Genomic DNA, 19,521 nt, shown 5'->3' with positions numbered 1-19,521 from the left:
TTAAAACTCCTGTTTTATTTTTCCCTGTGAATTCACAAATTTGGGTAAAACAGTGGTCTGAATTCCTATTCCAAGCTTAAAACCAGATCCAAACATAGTAAATGTTTTGGGGAGCAAAACCCTTATCTCAAATGGCTTCTGGCTGTGGGCTATTTATTTTTACCTCTCAATCTCTGCTTCTGATATCTGACTGGCACTAGGAGCCTGAAGCACAGCTGGAAGGGACACACAAGCCAGCACATAGTTGGGAAGACTTATGCATTCAGGATATGCTCCTCCTTTTTCTCCCAGACATGCCATCATGTGCCCTTCTACCTCCTCACTGTCCAAACTAGCTCCTCGTAAACATCTTCCTCTTTTCAGTGGCCCTACCTCTACCTGCAGGTCTTGGATTCAGCGTTTTCTTTAGGAAGAAAGAGTTGAGGGTTGAGAGAGGGTGTAGTTCAGAGTTTGTTTTGGAACCAATGGGCTATAAAAAAGCTCCCAACTGTGCTGTTTTTTCTCCTAGTATCTGTGATTCTCCACTGGACTCTTCTCACTGCAGTAAGGGCTACAGCAGTGCCAGGTCCTCCTCATGAAGGTAGTAGTGGAATGCTGCATACTTTCAGCCGTGGTGGGGACTGGAATATGGCTGGAGGATCTGGGTTATCTGTCTTTGATTATCCTGTTGTGCTAGGTGTACACTTGGTGTTGCCAAAGATCCCCGAAGAGAATTGTACATTATAGCAAAGAGGAAAATACCCCGCATCAAGATATGTTTGGTGCCTGTAGAGTCCATTCACACAGCACTGTCATGATCTGAGTTAAAAGCAGTGGTACCACTCCCCTCACTCCTCTGGGACTGGCACCAAGTGATTTTTCCAGCATTGGTACCCTGAGGTATTTGTGCCCATGGCACTGGTCAGAAAGTCTCTCTGATAAAGGTCTTTCTCTTGGATGCAATACGCTTTGGTGGTGCTCACTTGCTGTAGCTTCCTCTCCCTGCTCCCTTCACAGACCATATGAGGACATTAGAGTTACAGGTGGAGAGATCTGGTGCTTTTCTGCAAACTGTATCGTCTTGTGTTGGTAACCTTGGCCAACACTACACCAATCTCTGCTAGTTTCAGCCAAGATGGGAACTTCTGTGTGAGTATGCAGACAGTGACTACTGAAATGTGTATTAATTTATACAGCATATTCTCTCATAACTTTCTCTAGATTTATTTCCCATGAGTCCATGCAGAAGGCTAGCCTTCATCTGGAATTTCCAACTGTTTTGTTGCTGTATCATTTAACTGGTTGGGCAGCCAGGCTTTTGTCTGTATGACTGCTGTAGGAAAGCACAATAGTAACTATTCAGCTAGCCGGGCTACTGCGTTATCAGTGGGGAGTAGCACTGATCTGCTCAGACCTTCTCTTTTATCTCAAATAGCTTGTGAGAAGATTCAGAATTGTGTAAGTCGATTTGTTTGTAAAAGTGTGACAAGCAGCTTGTCTATAACAGCCTGGTGTATGAGTTCTTTGGAAGCATTTATGTCCACGGTTTCTTATTTGTTATTCACAGCATTTGTCTGCCTGACTGAGCTATATGGGTCTCTTGCTGCTTCCTTACAAACTTTTCCAGTGGGAGAAAGATAGTTTATTGTCCTCTGTAGATGAATACTGGGTATTCATAGAAAGCACAGACTATCCAGTCATGCAAATAAATAAAAATGATCTGTTCAAGAAAATTATGATGGAAAAGAAACATACACAAGTCAAACAGATCATCTTCTGTAAATCCAGATAATAGTGAGATCTGTAGAACCTACTCAATTTGGGCCCTGGTCCTGCAAGCATTTATCACTGTGTGTGAATACATTTATTTAGCACTGTTGACTTTTAGAAGACTACTTGGATTTATTAGTCCAAAGACTTTGGAATACCCAGAGTAATTTTGTTAAATCACATCTGTTATAATGTGTTAGCATCTTAAGGCTGTGGTTATATGTATTTTATACTTCACAGGCAGGAGAAGGTTATCCCCAGAGGTGGATAGCTGCTAAATGGGAGCTTACAAGTGGTGTGATGTGAGCAGGTCCCGGGGCTGCTGCAGCCTGCCTGCCATCTTTCACCTTGGCAATAGGAAAAGGAAGGTCTTGATAGAGAAAGTAACGTTTAACTCTCATATTACAAAGTCTTGAAAGACTGAGTGCTTTCAAAACTGATGTTTCATGGGGTGTGTAGCTTATTACAAGATTTGGATGTGTAACTTCTTATAAATGCCTTCAGATTTGCCATTGAGAGTAGAACTTAAAATGACATTTTTGGCTTCATCTACAAGTTGAAACAACCTCAAAGAAAGAGCGTTTGAGTTAAATGACTGTTTAAAACCATTCTGGTAGGCAAGATTGAATTTATTAGATTTTTTTTTTTCAAAGGAGATATTTAAAGCATGTATATGTTAAATATGATGACAAAAAACACTGATAGTCATTTATAAGTATACTCTTTTTTGATATACTGAAGACTTGTGACCTCTGGTCTCTTAGTAGACAGCAGAAAGATGATGGTCATTCTTGCACTATCGTTGTTGAACTGACTGAAATACGAAAGTTCAGATTTCTCTTCAGGGGATAGTCTCATGCTTTATCATGTATGTGTGTCTTATCAGAATTAATGTTTGAATTGATTCTATGCCAGTGAAAAATAATGTATAGCTCAGTTGTAATGGAAACCTGGATACAATAAATAAGAAGAGAAAAAGTTGAAGGGAAAGAATGAGAACAGGAAGTCTAATCTTCAGATTTTCTATATATAGAAAACATCTCAAGGGTAAACACATATTGTTTTGTATAAATACATTTAAAGTGTGTTTTGTAGGCACATATTTTCAATGTGTTGTCATGATTGGAAACATATGTAGACTGAAAAATTATGTGAAGCATGCAGAGCCCTTGCAAAAGCTATGCACAGTGTATACGTGTGTAAATATTTAGTTGGAGCAACAGCCACATGAGAACTACTTCAGAACCATCCCCAAGTCAGGAAGCCACAAATTATAGGTCTGAAATTTGCCACGCTGGCATGTCTACATAAATAAAACCAACTGAAAGATAGAAGAGAGGAAAAAAAGCATTTACAGATAGCATTAGATTAGAAAAGTAGAAAAATGCCAAAGTCTTTTCTTAGCTGTAATCAGAAGACTGGAAGATTATTATAGGCAGACGCTTGCAGACTTCAGCTAAACAACTTCCTGACTCTGTGTTTGAGTCTTGATTTTTATTTACATGTGTGCATGTAACCAGGGCTTTACACATAATCACCATTTTGATAGAGACCAAGAAGGGGCATGGCTGTATTTTTTTTTCCCAGGAGCATTGCCATAATCTTATTCCCTCTTTATCTTTGCCAAGTCTTTGGGATGGGATGATGTCATCTCCTTTATCTACCTAATATCTACCATAATGAGGCCTTGATCCTGACCGAGGGTGTTGGCTGTTTCTTGACTGTTGAATTGTGAATCAGCCGTAGGAAACCTGAATTTATATTACAGACAGCAACACTTCTGCTAGAGTAAATACAACTGATACTTGCAAAACCACCAAGACAACTGCTACTTGTCACAAGGCCTTACATAGGCATTGGTATGTCAGTCGTCTTCCAGAGCAAGGTCCCAGAGCTTCTCTCAACTTACAATTGGAACTCAGCTGCAGACGGGCTGCTGGAGGTGTGGGAAAAGTAGCTGTCTGGAACGATCTGTGAGATCCAGGTGTTATTGGAGCTTGGAGTAAGGACAGCAGGTAAAATACAATCCTTTGCACTGAAGAGTAGAGAAAGGGGCTGCCAGTAGATCTGAAGACAGAAAGAAACGCAACTGTGTATTTTTCTGTGGAGTTGTCTTTCTCTTCTGTCTCTCTGAGGAGAATTACTGAGCAAAAGTATAATTGTGTCTGATGTGGAGTATCCCTCATGGTAAAGAAAGTCCATCACTCACCTCATCTCCTGGTTGAGTCTGAGAGGTCTGTAGCATGCCTGGTGAGAACATAGCAAAGACTGCTATTCTTCCTCATGCAGACCTCTTGAGGCTTTGTCCATGTCCTCTGCTTCATCGGCTCGGAGGATTTAAGGGAAGAGGAGGAGATGGGAAAGCATTATGTAAGTTGGGGAAATTCCCTTATTATCTAACAAGGGCTGAAACTTTTAAACAAGGAGGGCGTGGGGGACGGGTGGTAAAAGCAAACATTTTCGTGAGACCACATGTCATGAAACTAGAGTTGAACATGCAGATTCAGCTTCATTACCTGGCTTCTCCATCAGGAAAATATCAGGAGTTTATTCTGTAAGTACCTGGAAACAGGAGGATTAGCATAGGGAGCTCTCTTGTTACAGGAGAAGATTCAGTAAATTTAGTTCTGTCCTTAGGCTGTGCTATCTGAGATACTAAGTGAATGCTGTGTATAACCCTAAGGAAAATGACTGACAGGAATATGTTGGTGTTAATGTTACGCTGGCAGCTCCTGAGGACTGGAGCTCTGGTGTTTCTGTGAGAGGGTACCTTGTGCTCTCATACTGAGAGCCAACTTCTGTGTTCTTGTAGCTACAGAACTGTCATAAGCTTTAACTTAAAATCATGATAGTTTGGTCAGCAGTTACTAGTTCTCTTATCTTTTTAGTTCTGGTTGAAAGGCTAACTGCTTCTATCAATGAGGCAGCTGGATCTTTACTGGTATCTAATACTAAATACTTGTTTTGCTCGGTGTCTGAAGACTGCACTCCCCACAGCTGGGGAGCTGAAGTTTCCTGTAGTGTTTAGTGGATTTATGTCTGCTCTTCACAATGTTTCCATCTGCAGAAGTGAACAGCTGTCGCTCTCCTTGGGTGATTTGGGGAATTGAGACAGAGGGTAAGCCAAGTTTGCTCAGCACTGCAAAGCAAAAGGGGGAATGGAATTTTGTAAACTAGTGCTGTTCTGCAGCTGGACTATCTTCTCTGCTGTCAGTCTCTTAACTATTCAGTGGCTACAGATCATTCAGTAGTATTTGGTGGTGGTCACTACCAATTATTCTGTCCTTGAAATGATCTCTGCTTGATGGAGTTCTTGTGCCTGCAGAGAACTGGTCTGAAAATTGTTTAATGAGGAGATGAGAAAAACTTAAATCTGCAAATTAGCACTGAGAAAAACATCCGATTGGATATTTCTCTGTGCAGAGCAAGTTTTAATGTTTTAGATTTTTGTTGAAGACTTTGATCTGCTTGGGGTGATTCCACTTTCTTTTTATGGTAACAGAAGTAGTCAGAGTCTAAATCTTATTTCTGTTTAATTGTCCTGGGTTAGAATGTGCTCAGTTCTTCTTACTGGAGAATGAGGAAAGAAATGGTTTGAGCTGTGGTACAGAAAGTTTTTGTGTACAGAGAGGCTCAAACTTAGTGGTTTGTGATGCTTCCACTGCCTACTGCCTTGTTCACATATAGAGCATGGTCTCTTTGAGGACAGGATAAGCATGCTCTTGTCACCTTTTGCAGCAGAAGGCTGAATATACAGCTGCAGGAGGGGAAGCCTCAACTGAGTTGTAGTAATTGGAACAAAGCTGTTATCTTCTATAGACTTTAGTAGAGTCAGATTTATATGTGATACTTCTTTCAAAATACCTTCCTATGTATTTTGCAAAAGCTTTTTAGCTGTTCCTTTTAGATTGTCCTACATGTGAAAGGACACTTCAATATTTAATGACTGCCACTCATGGGATTAAAATTTGGTGATAACTTGTGCTTTCTTGGATAGTTTGTATACCAGTAATCTCTTAACATTTTATACAGATGAATGCTGTTTCAGCCTAACCATCTCCTTCCATGCTTTGGTTAGATAGAGATGATGGAGTCATGCACAGAAACCAGATGTCTTATTAGACTCTCCTTATCTCATCCTGGGCCATAAGAGGTCCCACTGAAACCTGAGCTTTCCACAAGTCAAGCCCTGCATGCAAGAACAGGTCCCTGCTTACCTCTCTGCTGGAGGAGGTCACTCCACCAGCTGTCACTTTCTGCTCTTTAAACCACCACTTCAGCCAGCTGTAATACAGTGGCCAGATCAGGAACTGTGCTACTGATATGAATCTTCCATGGTCCAGTGAGTAGTTAATAGTTAAACACTTTGTAGCTGGTGTGAGGCTTGGTCATACACAAGTTCAATTTTTTTATGTGAGGTTAGGCTGTAGAGAGCTCTTGAACTGCTGCAGATGAGTGTTTCTGGCAGACAGCCGAAGGGGTAGGATAGCTTTTGTAAATACACTGCTCTACAAATGTATGCTTAATGTGTGCATGCATATGTGGTATTTATTAAACAAGTAGCTTTGCATAGCAGGAGAGGCAAGCAGCTGTTTTGCATATGGTTGTGACATGGTACTGCTTCCCAGCAGAGCTTGGCCCCTATCCTCTCCTTCCAAGTATCATCAGCCCCTTACCATGGCAGCAGTAGCAGCACCTGGCAGTGCCTCAAGCCCTGGCTTTGGGGTGAAACTGTTTTTGTTAATTTTATCATTATTTTTAATCTTCCAACTTGAGATTTCTGAGAAAGTGAACATCAGCACTTAATCTATAGGGTTCATCCTTCGAAGGGTGGACAAAAGTTCTCAGTTGTAAAGATTGTTTAGTAGGATGCACTTATCAAGATGAAAGAAAACATCCTGGATAAAATTCTAATTCCAGATGTAAGTGGCTAGGGGGAATGTCAAAGAAAGAATTGCATCTCTTTTTTGTTAAGGTAAATATGTATAGGATCCACAATGACTCCAAATTCAGCATCAATCTGGTAGTTAAGAAACCAAATACAGTAATTTTTAGAAGTGGATCTAAATGATATGAGAGTATTTTTTGAGAGAAAAATAAGAGGAGTAGCTAAAAGAATAAGCTGTTTGAAATAGCATCAAGACTATTTAAATGTATTAGAAAATAAGGATAAATGTTTATTACCTGTCAAGCAAGATTTTAAAAGATCCAATAATAAAATGAAAAATACAGTATATGGAAACTGTGAATTACAAGAATCTGTTTAGAAAGAGGTTATTAAAAAAAGGGAAATCATATCCAATAGAGTAAAACAAAAAAGATCACAAAGTTGTTAGTCTTTTGGTTGGATTGCTAAAGTAAAAAAGGAGTTGAGATGAGGAACGTGCCAAAATCCTTTCAGGTCATTATGAACAAAAGCCAGAGGTGGATTTTGATACAGTTTGAGTTGTAAAAGAAGTGGCAAAAAATGACAAGACCATAAAAAACAGTGTTAAATGAGCCCTTGTACTAAATGTTTCTAGGGAAGAGCTTTTTTTTTAATTTGGAGAAATCTAAGGAACTGTCTCAAACTGATCTACTACAAGACTATCTTTTAAATAAGTAAAAGAGGCTTCTATATCATCAGGACTTGTCATTGTTTATGGAGAATTCTAAAGAAACTGGGAAAAGGAAATGTGAAATGATATACTTGTAATTTATTATCTGAATCAGTTACAGAGTATCAAAGGAATCGAAAGTGGCAAATTAATAACTGGTTGGATTTACATGTATCAAGGAAGAGTAATGCTTACTTTGGGACTTTTTTGGGTAAAGATGATGTTATTCACAAATCCAAAGTCCTTTGGATTTGTGAGCCAAGCTGAACCAAAGATGTATCCAGTTGATAGAGGACGTGGTGCCATAGATGGGTTAACTCATATCAGGATTGCAAATCTCCTGCTTACCCCCCACACCTTGCTGTTGTTCACACAGTAGACTGATCTTGCATTATGCAAAATGAATATCCTTTGAAAAAAGGATATGTGCTCTAGGAGTGCACTGCTAATCAGTCTGTGGGACTGGATTACCAACACTCATTTACAATACTTGTGTGGACGTCAGATCCTTGGCACCTCCCAGTTTTACTCCATAAATTCTTTGTTGTTGTCCTACTGCACTGCTTGCCCGTGTGCCTTGGCTTTCCAGGAATCTTTTGGCAGGGCTATTGCAAAGGTTTGTGACAGCTAGAAAGATATAGGTCTTTTACGGGTTAACAACTAATTGAAAGATGGGACGTGAAGTTCAGAAACAAAGTATGAAAAAGGGGAACTAGAGTTTCAGTACTTTGGAGCTCCTCAGATTAGAAAGGGGTATTGAGAGTGTGATAAGGATCTGACAGTTATGACTGGCACAGAGGCGGTTACAGGATGCCACTGAATACTCAGTTTTTCATGGATAACTTATATGCACTGTTTATCAAAATGAAGCAAAAACAGCAACAACAAAAAACTTCAAGCAAATAAAAAAAACCCCTGACCAACCTGATGTTAAATTTAAGCAAAAATGAAGTAGTTTTGCACATCCATTTGAATACTTATGCTCTTTTTGAACAATATTACACTGCCTTGCAATGGCCAAGGAATCTTGTTTTAATTCTGGAGATCCTGCTGATACTGTGAAGACTTGCACAGGGCCTCTCAGCCTTGTGCATCACCTGTAAGCTCACTTGCAGAGTCTTGTAGTAGTATCCAGTTTGCTCAGGCTGTCTCTGTGTCAGACTTGGGGGTGATCTTACCCTGGGCTCAGTGTTAGGAGGGAGATGACTGGTGAAGCAGAGGGCGGGTGGAGAGATGCTTTGGCAAGGACTAAGATAAGCAAAACTGCCTGTAGGTTACCTTAGTAGTTTCTGACTGCAGAGCATTGGGGATATTACAGCTGTGATTACAGCTGTTGTAGCCAACCATATCACAGGAAGTGATCTACTTTAGACTGGTAACACCGAGGAAAACACATAGAGCTCCTTGGAGAGTTGAAAATGGAAGACCAGGTGGGTGGATGTCCTGGCAAGTAGGAAATGCCCAGGGACCTACGGAGAACTGCTTAAAAGATATGGTACTCTTCTCATTCTCCAAGATGCTTTAAACTGTTTATCAAAAAAGAACTGATGGAGGCTGTTGGAGAAAAGGTGTATGTCAAAGCAAGAATCTATACTATTGGTTTGTCTAATCATATCTTCTCTCTTGCCTTCTCACTTTTTTCACTGTCTCTGTAACCACTGACTTTTGTTCCCCTTTGCCTCTTTTTTGAATAGAGAAGGAATTCCTGTATAACAGGAACTGTTTGAACTAAAAGTATAGTACGTGAGCTCAAAGTGTTTGTTGAAGTACTGCTATGCCTTGCATAATGAGTTGTTTGAGTCTCAGCAGCTGTTTATAGTGGTGGAACAACTCTGTAGGAGTAGTGGTGGAATGGTGGAGCTCTGAGCCCTGCTTGAAGTGTTGGAGAATGGCGTGTGGCAACACCACTGAGTCAAGCTGGCTGTGGGGGTGGGAGAGCAGCAGAAGGGCTCCTTGCTTTGTTTGCAATGTCTTGAACCTTGCTGTTTTCAGGGGACCTTGCCCAAAGGCTGATCAGTTCTGGTACAAAAAATAAATTTCTGCTCATGGCAATGAGCTTGAAAATTAGAGTGGATAACACTGTCTCTTTAGTCAAGAAATAGTTGTAATGTCTTTCTGAGAGCTGATTAAGCAATTACTCCCTTGTGACAAAGCAGAAACTAGTGGGATATCCTCAGTGTGTGCCTGCATGGGAAGTTTCAGTATCTTTGCACAGAATTACTATCATCAACAATGTAAAAATGTTGGTAGAAGTGTAATGCAAGTTTTTAGGGACTTGTTAGTTTTTGTTTAATCAGGGTACAGTCTCATTCTAACATTTTCACATTCCTCATCTATACAATGGGGTTAACACCAAGTTATCTTCCTTAAGATGTTTGGAGGTCTCCAGGTTTAAGTCTTTACCAATGGTAAGTTTCCTGTTGAAGCACACGTGTACCAAGAAGAAAATGACTTGTTAAAAAAGGAATAGTAAGTCCTGCTTATGTTTCTTGAAGCCTAGCACTTAGGTACTAGCAGAGGAGCCTGTTCAAAACAGAAAGGGAGATTTTAACCACTATACCACAGTGACTCAAATGTTTACCAAAATGTATCACAAAATGCTTTTATTCACTTATCTCACCTTAATATGGCTGACTGTTTATGATGAAAAATGTAAATAAGCTGGGGGAATACATGAAGGGCAAAAATCATAGCTTGGCAGAAAGTGACTCCATCACCCTCGTCATCCTGGTAGGTTCATGACTGTGCTCTGGACAAATGCTGTGGGGGTGGAAGAGAAAGAGGAAGAAGCAATTGCAGACACTTTGCAACCTCAGCAGAAAATGCTGATGAGAAACAACATGCATCTGAGGTTGGTGCATCTCCCGGTGAACGTCAGCATTGCTGCATGAGCTTCTTTGCTCATCACAGGCGTAAGAGATCATCTCAAGGATACGCACAAAGGAAATAAGCTGGGAGGGAATTTGATTTGGGGAAATTCAGTTAATCCCAATGAATATAGATAATGTGTATATACCTAGTGATAGTATAATTTGAAAAGCCATTATTTAATAAATAGATGTGCAAACAAAAAAGACCACAATAAGTCAGTCTTTTCTTGCCAATGTCTCAAATATTAGCCTTTTGCAAGTTAAAGATTTTGGAAGGCTCTACATTTCAGATGGCTGTATCATGATGGTATTTCGATTTAAATGCACTCTCAGTGATTCATGAAAAAAAGTGATTAAAGTTTGTTGATGAATTATTGACAAACTATTGAATATATTACACAAGTCCATGGCCGTGTTACCTTTTGTTTTACAACTGGAATGAGACATCTCTCTGTTGGGTTCTCTACAAGAAATTAGATGGACTAGCGTTAAAGAGATTAGAACACAACTCTAGAGTTATTAGAAAACATGAAATTGAAATGTGAAAAGTAAATTTTTTTTCAGTAGACTTTCAAACACTTCAAAAGGTTTTTGTTTTCAGGAGATATGCTGCGATTTTTTTTTTCCTTTTTAATTTTTGTTTTTGCGAAATGGCCTTGTGTTTGGAATAGAAACTGTTGAGTGAGAATGCAAAAAAGGGTGTATGTGATGTCGGTTTATTTTTCCTATTCAATTGGGTTTTTTTCTTCTCAAGAAAATTGTTGAATCCAGCAACTGTAGTGTTTTCTCAAATACTTTTTAAAACATGAAATAGTTGTATGAAAGTCTTATTCTTTTTCTGTCTATGAAAAAAAAAAAAAAAAACCATCCTTTAAAAGCTTTAAGTTTGGATGACTTGACAGAATAACTGAAATGTATGAATGAAGGAGAAGGATGTGTTGACTTAGCAAGAAAAATACTTCTCAGGGAGCATGTTTTTGAAGATATATAGTCTCAGTTCATTATCATGCCCCTAACAGCAATATTTTGTTGCTGGATTTTAGCACAGACTTTTACAAATGTATGCAAGTACCTGGGTTGTCCTAAACATGTGTTACATATTGTCATATGTAACCTGCTTTTTGAAAATATATGCATCTTTCTACTTCTGGGAAGACTTTTTAATATCTTCGCTGCAGGTTTGTGAATAAACTGCTAGTCAAAGATAGGTTTAGTTCTAACAGGGGGAATGACAGGCTTGTTGCACCATCCAGGCTGGAGAGGAGCTCAGGAGCTCAGTCCAGCCTCCTGCTCACACCAGTCTCAGTTCAGATCAGCTCACTCACCTCCAAGGCTGGAGACTGCACAATGTCTCTGGGTGACTGGTCCCATTGTCCTTGTGAGGAAAGAGGTTTTCTTTATATCTAGTCTGAAGCTCTTCTCTTTCAACTTCTGCTTGTTGTGTCTTCTGCTATGTGGGAAGAGCCCATCTCCATCATTTTGCTGACCTTCTCATAAGTGGTGGGAGACGGTTCCTGAAGCTACTCTTTTTCAAGCTGGAGATGTCCGTCCCTCAGCTTCTCCTCACAGGACATGTGCTGCAGCTCCAACCATCTTGGTGTCCCCTACTGAGCTTGTTCCAGTTTGTTGCAATATTTCCTATATTGGGGAGGGGGGAGGGTGTGTCTCAAACTGGATACAGTGTTCAGATACGGTTCAAACCAAGCAAAAGGGGGATAACTATATCTTTCAGTGTCCCAGCTATGCTCTTATAAATATATCCCAGTATGCTGCTGGCTGCTGACCTTCTTGCAAGCTCACCACACTCCCAGTGTTTCAAGAACACCCAGTTTCTGTCACAAGGTTAGTGATGTAATTGTCCATCTGAATATTTACGAGAAGCCGTATAGGCTCTCTGAAAAGTCAATGCATTTTGATAAAAAGCCTTCAGCAGATCCAAGTTGAAAGGAAAACAGTGACATAAGGTTGTGCAAGGAATTATTTAGAAGAAAAGAGTGGGATTTAAGATTCTGTACATATGTTAAACTTCTTGATTAGTATAGTGCTGCAGTAAAACCAGTATCTAATGTTTAACTTTGGCAACCACAGAATCACAGAATCTTAAGGTTTGGAAAGGACCTCAAAAGATCATCTAGTCCACCCCCCTGCCAGATCAAGACCACCTAGAGTAGATCACATAGGAACTCCTCTAGGTGGGTTTTCAATGTCTGCGTAGAAGGAGACTCCACAACCCATCTGGGCAGCCTGTGCCAGTGCTCTGTCACCCTCACAGTGAAAAAATTCTTCCTTCTATTTATTTGGAACCTTTCAAGTTCCAGTTTGTACCCATTGCCCCTTGTCCTACCATTAGCTGTCATTGAGAAGAGCCTGACTCCATCCTCCTGACACCCATCATTTACATATATGTAAACATTAATGAGGTCACCCCTCAGACTCCTCTTTGATTTCAAGATATTTAAAGATGTCATGCTTTTCTTTTCTGATAACACTGTTATTAAGATAGCTAATATACTACCCTCCTCCAAAGCAACTCATCCAGGGAACTGTGAACTAAGGGTGTTAATTAGCAACTTTTCATAACATTCCTTCAATGTTATGAAAATTAGGTCATAAATATATACTTTCTTTAAAAGTATGGAACTAAAGTTGTGGAGTAGGTCCCTTCAAAGTAGCATGGTAAGTCAATGACAAGGTCAGGACTGGAGCCTCTGAATGTTCATTCTGTGCTCAAAGGTTGCCAGTCTCAGTGTTGTCCACCAGTATTTTATTCTCCAAGTCCTACACTGGGATTTAGATAAGTAGTAAAGGTGAATATACAGCTATTTTCCTCTCCTTTGACTCTGTGAATAAATGCCTCCACAAGATAGACTTGAGCTGAAAGAAAGAGAAATATAAGACTGAAGTGACATTTGCAGGACCCCACCATTCTCTCAGCACTGGAGGTTTTGAGGGCTGGTAAGGGCTCCCAGTTTCAAATTCGCTTAATTATGTGAAATAAGTCAGAAAAAAACTCACAGAGGAAGCTGGAACATATTTACTGCTTAGAAGGAAAACTTTTATGGTAGTGGGAGTTGGTAGGTTTTGATCATGAATGTTGAATGCCAACAGCAACTGCTTTGCATGTAACAGATGGGTAAGGCAAATATGAATCATGTTGGTTGACAGAGACTCATCTTATCCCACTTGTGGTCTCCACAGCCTGTGGCAGAAGTCATGCAACCAATAGGATTTGTTGGTAAGTGATATGTCATCTACTTTCAGTGGCTTTCCCACACCTTCTGATACATTCATTGGCTACTTATTTAGTTGAATAGGCAAAGGAAGGTTCAGATGAAACCTTACTTTCTTGTTTGGTGAAAAACTGACTCTTACAGAGCATTTTTTAATAAAAAAGACAGTGTCTAGTGGGATTCCATTGCAAATAAGTTGTGAACTGAGTCACTCTTCCTTATTTCTGTGACAACTCCTGTTTGGCTTAAGAAGTAGATATAGATGTTGTGTCTTGAATTTTTAACCAGACTGATCTTTTCCCCTGTGCAATGCCCTGATCCCAATGAATTTGAAATCTACAGTAGGAACACAATGGAAAAGTAATTTAGCCTACCTCCTTTCACCTAGTGTTACTTGTCTCATCTCTGTGAGCAGCCCTCATGTTCCTGGTACATATGATTGTGGTTATTCCACTTCCACAACCCTTTGCTTCCTCACAGGGAGCTTGCCAGCTAAATGGGATTTGGGAATTCCTAAATATTTGTGGTTCTTCCCCATTGAAATTTTCTTGTGTTTTTGTAGCCATGTTGGCAAGCTATCAAGGATTTGGAAGTCCCTTCAGAAATCTCTCTTGTACCTTCCTGTTCCCCCCTGCCTCCCTCCCACCCCCTCCCCACATGACTCATTGGAATTTTTTATTCCTCCAATGTACAGCATTTACCTCAAAAGTTAGTGAATGTGGCTTACTTTCCATCACTGCAATAACTTTCTTACACCGTGAAATTTGCCACTTGTTTCAACCTAACGTTCCCAGCAATTAACTAATTTTCTGCTCCCTGCACACAGTAAATCGCTATTTGCTCTGCTTCATGGCAGCACTGAGTTCCAAATACTGTACTCAAACCCACTTCCTTCTATCTATCACCATTAATTATTTCTTCCTTCCTGTGTCTTTTTTGTTAGATGATGAGAAATAATTGTTTTCTCTATATAAATAATAATTTAAAATATTTATGTTGAATCTCTTATCAGTTATGACACACTACAAAGCATTGTTTGTATTAAAATCCATCTTCTTACAAGAGCTTTTTTTCCTGGCAATTCTGGATTATTCTTTTCAGTCTTTGCTATTTGATCATATGGAATGCTTTCTATTGTTTGTTGGTGATGGTTATTTTATCCATTATTCCACACTAAATTACTATTAATTTAAACAGAAGCATTCTTAAATCCATAATATTTTTCACCATTCCTTCCTCATTTGTCTGAAGATTTTGTTCTGGTCTTGACAACAGTAGAACATTAAGCAGAAGCTGCCTTTGAATGTGCCTCACACTACCTCTTTTAAGTTCATTCGCAGCAACAAAGCTATTAGGTTAATCAGTTGAATATTTTCCATTTCAAGTGTATTAATAGAAATTTAGCAGCAAAGGTGCATTTACTTACCTTTATCTTGCTGTGTGTTTTCAAACGATACATTGGAGAGAAGTCTACAGACATTACCATAGGTATGAGTTGGAAAAGTAGAAAAAGATCTTGTTGGTAAGGGGAAAAAGAGAAAGTAACATAAAATAAGTTTATTAGTATACTCTGAAGGTTGTACAACTGCTTCCCAACAGCGATGAAAGTACCGTATGTATGCAATGCAAATACCAGCCACCAAAGTATGATGCATTGAGTTACAATGTCGGTATTTAAAAAGTAAATTAAAGGGAGAAAGTTTTGTTTTAAAAAAGGTGTGTGGTCATAAAGGTAACTTTCCTCAGATTCATCTGCTTGAGAGTGATGTCTGTCTTGGTTGCAAGTGATGTAGCAATTCCCTCCTTTCTACAATGGCACAAGCTCTAAGGAGGATGGACTATGAATGCATTGTACTGGCACATCCTCCGCCATCAAGAGATTAATCTTTGTGACAAAACATCCTCTTCTGGATGCACTGAGGTTCTTGAAACTGTATATGTTGCTCAGTGTGAACAAGACTTTCAAGTTACTCCCTGTAGACTGGCATGAGTCATCGGGTTTTTTATGTTCTTATCCTTCTGCCAAGACTACTAGAATGCCTTATAATTACAACTACTGGCATTCGTGGCATCAGTAGGGCCCAAATTAAATTTCTTCTAGGTGTCCCACAGGTGGCACTGTAATTTCAGTGTCATGAATAGTAAAGACTTCAAGTGTCTGAGTCTTTCCTTTACCTGACTTTGGACCCTGGAATTTCCTTGCTGCAGCAGAGAGATCTGAGGAAACACGGGAGAATCCCTAGGAAGCAGCATCCCTCCATCCTGCTTTGAAGAAATCAATCTGTAACATTCCAGTGAGTCAAAAAGGAAAAATTCACTTCAAAGCATGCAAAGTTCTACCTTTATTTTTAGCAATGCCTATCAGCTTGAAGGATAAGATGTAACAAGAGTGTGTCCTCTATCTTTTCTAGACTAATGTGATATGTGAAATAAGTGGAATTGTGTAGAAAGAGCAATGAAAATTATTTAGGTGTTTGTGCTATGGTTAGATATTTATTTATTCTTCAAGTCCACATACCTATGGCTGGATCTGTTGAATATTCAAGCCATAAAAGTACTTAAAACAACAAGGATCCTGATTTTTATTTTCCTTTGTTCCACAGGCATAGTAAAAATGTAACTTGCAGAAGCATCTATCTCATTTTTAATAGAACTATTAATTTTGGCTTGCCATTGTATCAGTTAGTCAAAAAGGAAAATTGGGAAACAAAGGTTCTTGATTTGAAACTATTAGACCCATGTGCTCTTCTTCAGGCCTTGCTGTCAGCCCTATCAGTGCTGGGAGGATGTTTCCTGGGACACACCTTACAACTGACCCAGAAAAACCAAATGAGTAGCACTTCATGTGCCATTCTTCATTTTGTCCTGAGGATTCCTTGGACTCTGTGTGGCTGGGCTTGGTCTGCCCTGAGCTCTCCTTGAGATGCACCTTGAGGTGCAGGGTTGGACCTTGGAGGTCCCTTGGGAGGCTGAGGCTGAAAGGGCACTATTTTCACTTAGCTTAGTTCTAGTATGAATAGTTCTGGCAGGCATGGCATTTAGCACTTACTTTGATGCCTGGCTTGTGGTTTGTGTAGTCATGACTTGTAAAAGAGACGCCAATTTCCTCTTGGGCAATTTCAGTATTGCAACCGATTTCTGCAAGTTTCCTTTCTGCTTTACGAGGTGTTGGAGTAGATAGCACAAGTGTGGCTGTTTGTCAGAATTCCTTGCTGGTAAGGTTGTGGCTTTTGTCTTTCCTCTTAAGTGACAAATATTAGATACTTCTGTTTAATGATGTCTACTTTCCTTTTTTATTTATTCTTTTTTTTTTTTAGATTTTAGCTGATGAGAAACAACTTTTACTTGGTATAATAAAGGAAGTTCACAGTGGCAAGTAATTACCCTTCTTTTAAAGGCTAAGATCTTAAGTTTCCCTAGCTCCTTCCCCTTTTGGTTAAAAAAAAAAAAGCATTTGCATTATTTAAAAATATTAAAATTAGTTGAAGTGACAGGTTTTTTTTTTTTCTGGAGTGAGGACAAGTGACAGCATGTATGTGATTCCTATTTTGGACAAGTTTAATTCAGTTATATTTTAAGAGGTGTCAAAGGGCAAAGTGATAGTCTAGTTAGTCATGCTTAAATAAGTTATTTGTGAAGACAAGTGTGTCACGGGGAAATGGAAGCAATTCTTTTATTGATTTTTAGGTTCCTAGAGAACAATCTAACTCTAGCATCATGTAAAGAGTATTTAAGCTGCAATATGGGGGTAGACTGTAATGTTTTGTGGTGACAGCACTGAGCAGACTAATTTCTGTTTTTAATCTGAAAAGAATTTTAGAATACATTCAAATTAATGCTTTTCCTCATAGACATGAAGTTGCGTGAATAAAGAGACAGCAAATGTACTATGTGAATGATCTTACCCATACAGTAAACAAAAGGATAGCTGGAATTCAAATCTCTTATCATCTGAAACAGAAACCCCTAAATCCTGACGGCATCTCTGGGCTTGAGTTTTCCTCAATAAAATGTTTCTTTGGTTAAAGCTGAGATTAGCAGCTTGCTTAATCATTCACTTGCCTGCTTCCTTCCAACAAGCCTTTGCCAGGGTGTAGGGTAATATCTTCCTTTGCTGGATTCAGTTGCATTAATCAGGTTTCTTGGAAGATTTATTATCCCTGCTGAGGGACTGCAGTTCAGTTCAGAAGGATTTTCCTGTCTGCCAGTTATACTGACATTTAATGGTTTGTGAAAATTCATAAAGGACAGAGAAATTGTTTGGGAATGCCTTATGAAATATCCTTTCTGTACTTTCCCCTGTAGTGAAATTTTTATACTTTCTAGAGGTGAAAAGTGCCTCTCTGGGAAGGAGAGACTCACATCATGCCTCTCTCTTGGCATTGACTCTGATGACAACTGCGTATGATTTGATCAGGTGGAAGTCCTGCTGCATGATGGAGGCTGTGTGCATTGGGTCAGGGATGTTGAAGCTCTCTGCTTTCAAATACTGCATCACCTTGAGTTTGCATGACATGCTGTCTCGCCCCTGCCCCTGAGAGAGCAGGTTGCTCCTCAAAGCAGAGAGAGTGGGTGCTCACACACCCTGTTCCAACACCTGACTTTCCATTGGAAAGTCACGCTGGTTTCATATGTGGGAAAGGTGAAAGGGCACATTAAAATATATGGTCTGCAAAAACATGCCTCATGACAGCATCTGTACCGGAGTCAGAAAGAAACTGTGGTGCAAAGCTCCACACCCTACAAATGGCAGAAGGCATTGATGCTAGATTGTTGAAGTTCACACAAACTTTTTGTGTAAGCTGCTTGCCGTCCATACTGGGAGACCTGATTTCTTACGAGGCTGTCCAGTGGCCAGAATGCAGTATTTGCCTCTCACTTTTTTGAGTGTATTTCCCTGAGTGGGTGTAGCATTTGGGTACTGTGTGCTCAGCATGGAACACTCTCCACCAGCATCTGTGCCATTCCTACAAGGTGCCTGAGGAAAGCATTGAGCCAACATGGGCTGAAGAGATTCCACAGTCGTTAAGACACTCTCTGTTTTGTCCTTAGTTCCAGATGTTTCCCCTTGCTCCTCAATCCATTCCTCCCACACTCCTACATGATCTATCTAAACTAATAGGGACTTGTTTATCAGGACATAAGACAAGGACTGGTTTGAATAAAGATGCACTAGTAGGACACTATACAGACAACAATATTGTTTGATTAAATTGTGCAGCCTGCTGTTAATCAGCTTGTCATGTGGAGGTCCTAGCAGATTCTCAGTTGGTGTTGATCCTGAAGTAACAGCAGTAACCCAGGGAGAGAGCTGTCACTAAATTAGATGTTTCAGTATTTTAATCACAGATCTCTCTTTAAGGGATCACTCAATCACCTGCTAATGCACCTAGTACTATTTAGGAGCCTGGAGAAACCCTGATACATCACTTACTGTTAATGAAAATGTGCTGAGTGTGGTTATACAATCACTAAAGGAGATGGGCGCTGAGGTCATGCTGTATGTGAAATTATACCTATTACCCCTTTCTGCATCTCATTTTGCCTCCCATCTGAAGCAGAGCCACTGAAAGTAGTACATGCAGATAAAATACATGCTCATTGAAGTGCCTAGGCATATGCGTTCTGTTTATGCCTTAGTGACACACATTACCAAAAATATCTCCTTTCTTACAGCCTCCTCTATGCTCTAGTTGTTCACTTTTCCTTCCTATCAAGTTACAGGCTGGCTGCCCTCCAGTGTCTGCTCCTTTTGCTTTTGCTATAGGGCACTGCTGGCATAAGTCCCACAAATAGATTGAATTCTTTTGCCACAATGACTGTGTCTGTCCTCCTTTAGCTTTATCCCCTGCCTCTGGCTTAGCTGAGTCATGCTTTCTCTGTGCATGCACTTTCAGGTGTCCCCATGTTCCCGTCTCTTTCCTCTCCAAACAAGTCTTGCAGGTTGCTTTCGAGGACAGGAGAATCAACATAATGACTTGGCCTTGCCTCACCTACTACTTAAACCGTTTCTCTTGCAGTTATGGCTTTTTTCATCTGGGTAGGCTTCTTCATTTGACTTCCTTACCTTGCTTT

At 39.8% G+C, this 19,521-nt stretch overlaps 1 protein-coding gene across 3 annotated transcripts in view; it reads left to right on the top strand.

Moving 5' to 3' along the window:
- The first annotated feature begins 4,245 nt into the window (after window positions 1–4,245).
- The window catches only part of IPCEF1 (interaction protein for cytohesin exchange factors 1), a 72,717-nt gene continuing 57,441 nt past the window's right edge, over window positions 4,246–19,521 (top strand). For 2 of the 3 annotated variants that reach the window (XM_010205168.2, XM_061989008.1), the window contains exon 1: window positions 16,622–16,661. The gene's annotated coding sequence lies outside the window, so the exon portion shown is untranslated. Of the gene's footprint in view, window positions 4,304–16,621; window positions 16,662–19,521 lie in introns of those variants that run through there. The other variant, XM_061989009.1, reaches the window with a different exon arrangement.

This window comes from Colius striatus, chromosome 2, assembly GCF_028858725.1.
Source record: "Colius striatus isolate bColStr4 chromosome 2, bColStr4.1.hap1, whole genome shotgun sequence".
In the NCBI taxonomy this organism is placed as follows: domain Eukaryota; kingdom Metazoa; phylum Chordata; class Aves; order Coliiformes; family Coliidae; genus Colius; species Colius striatus.
This window is presented reverse-complemented; position numbering and strand designations above follow the sequence as displayed.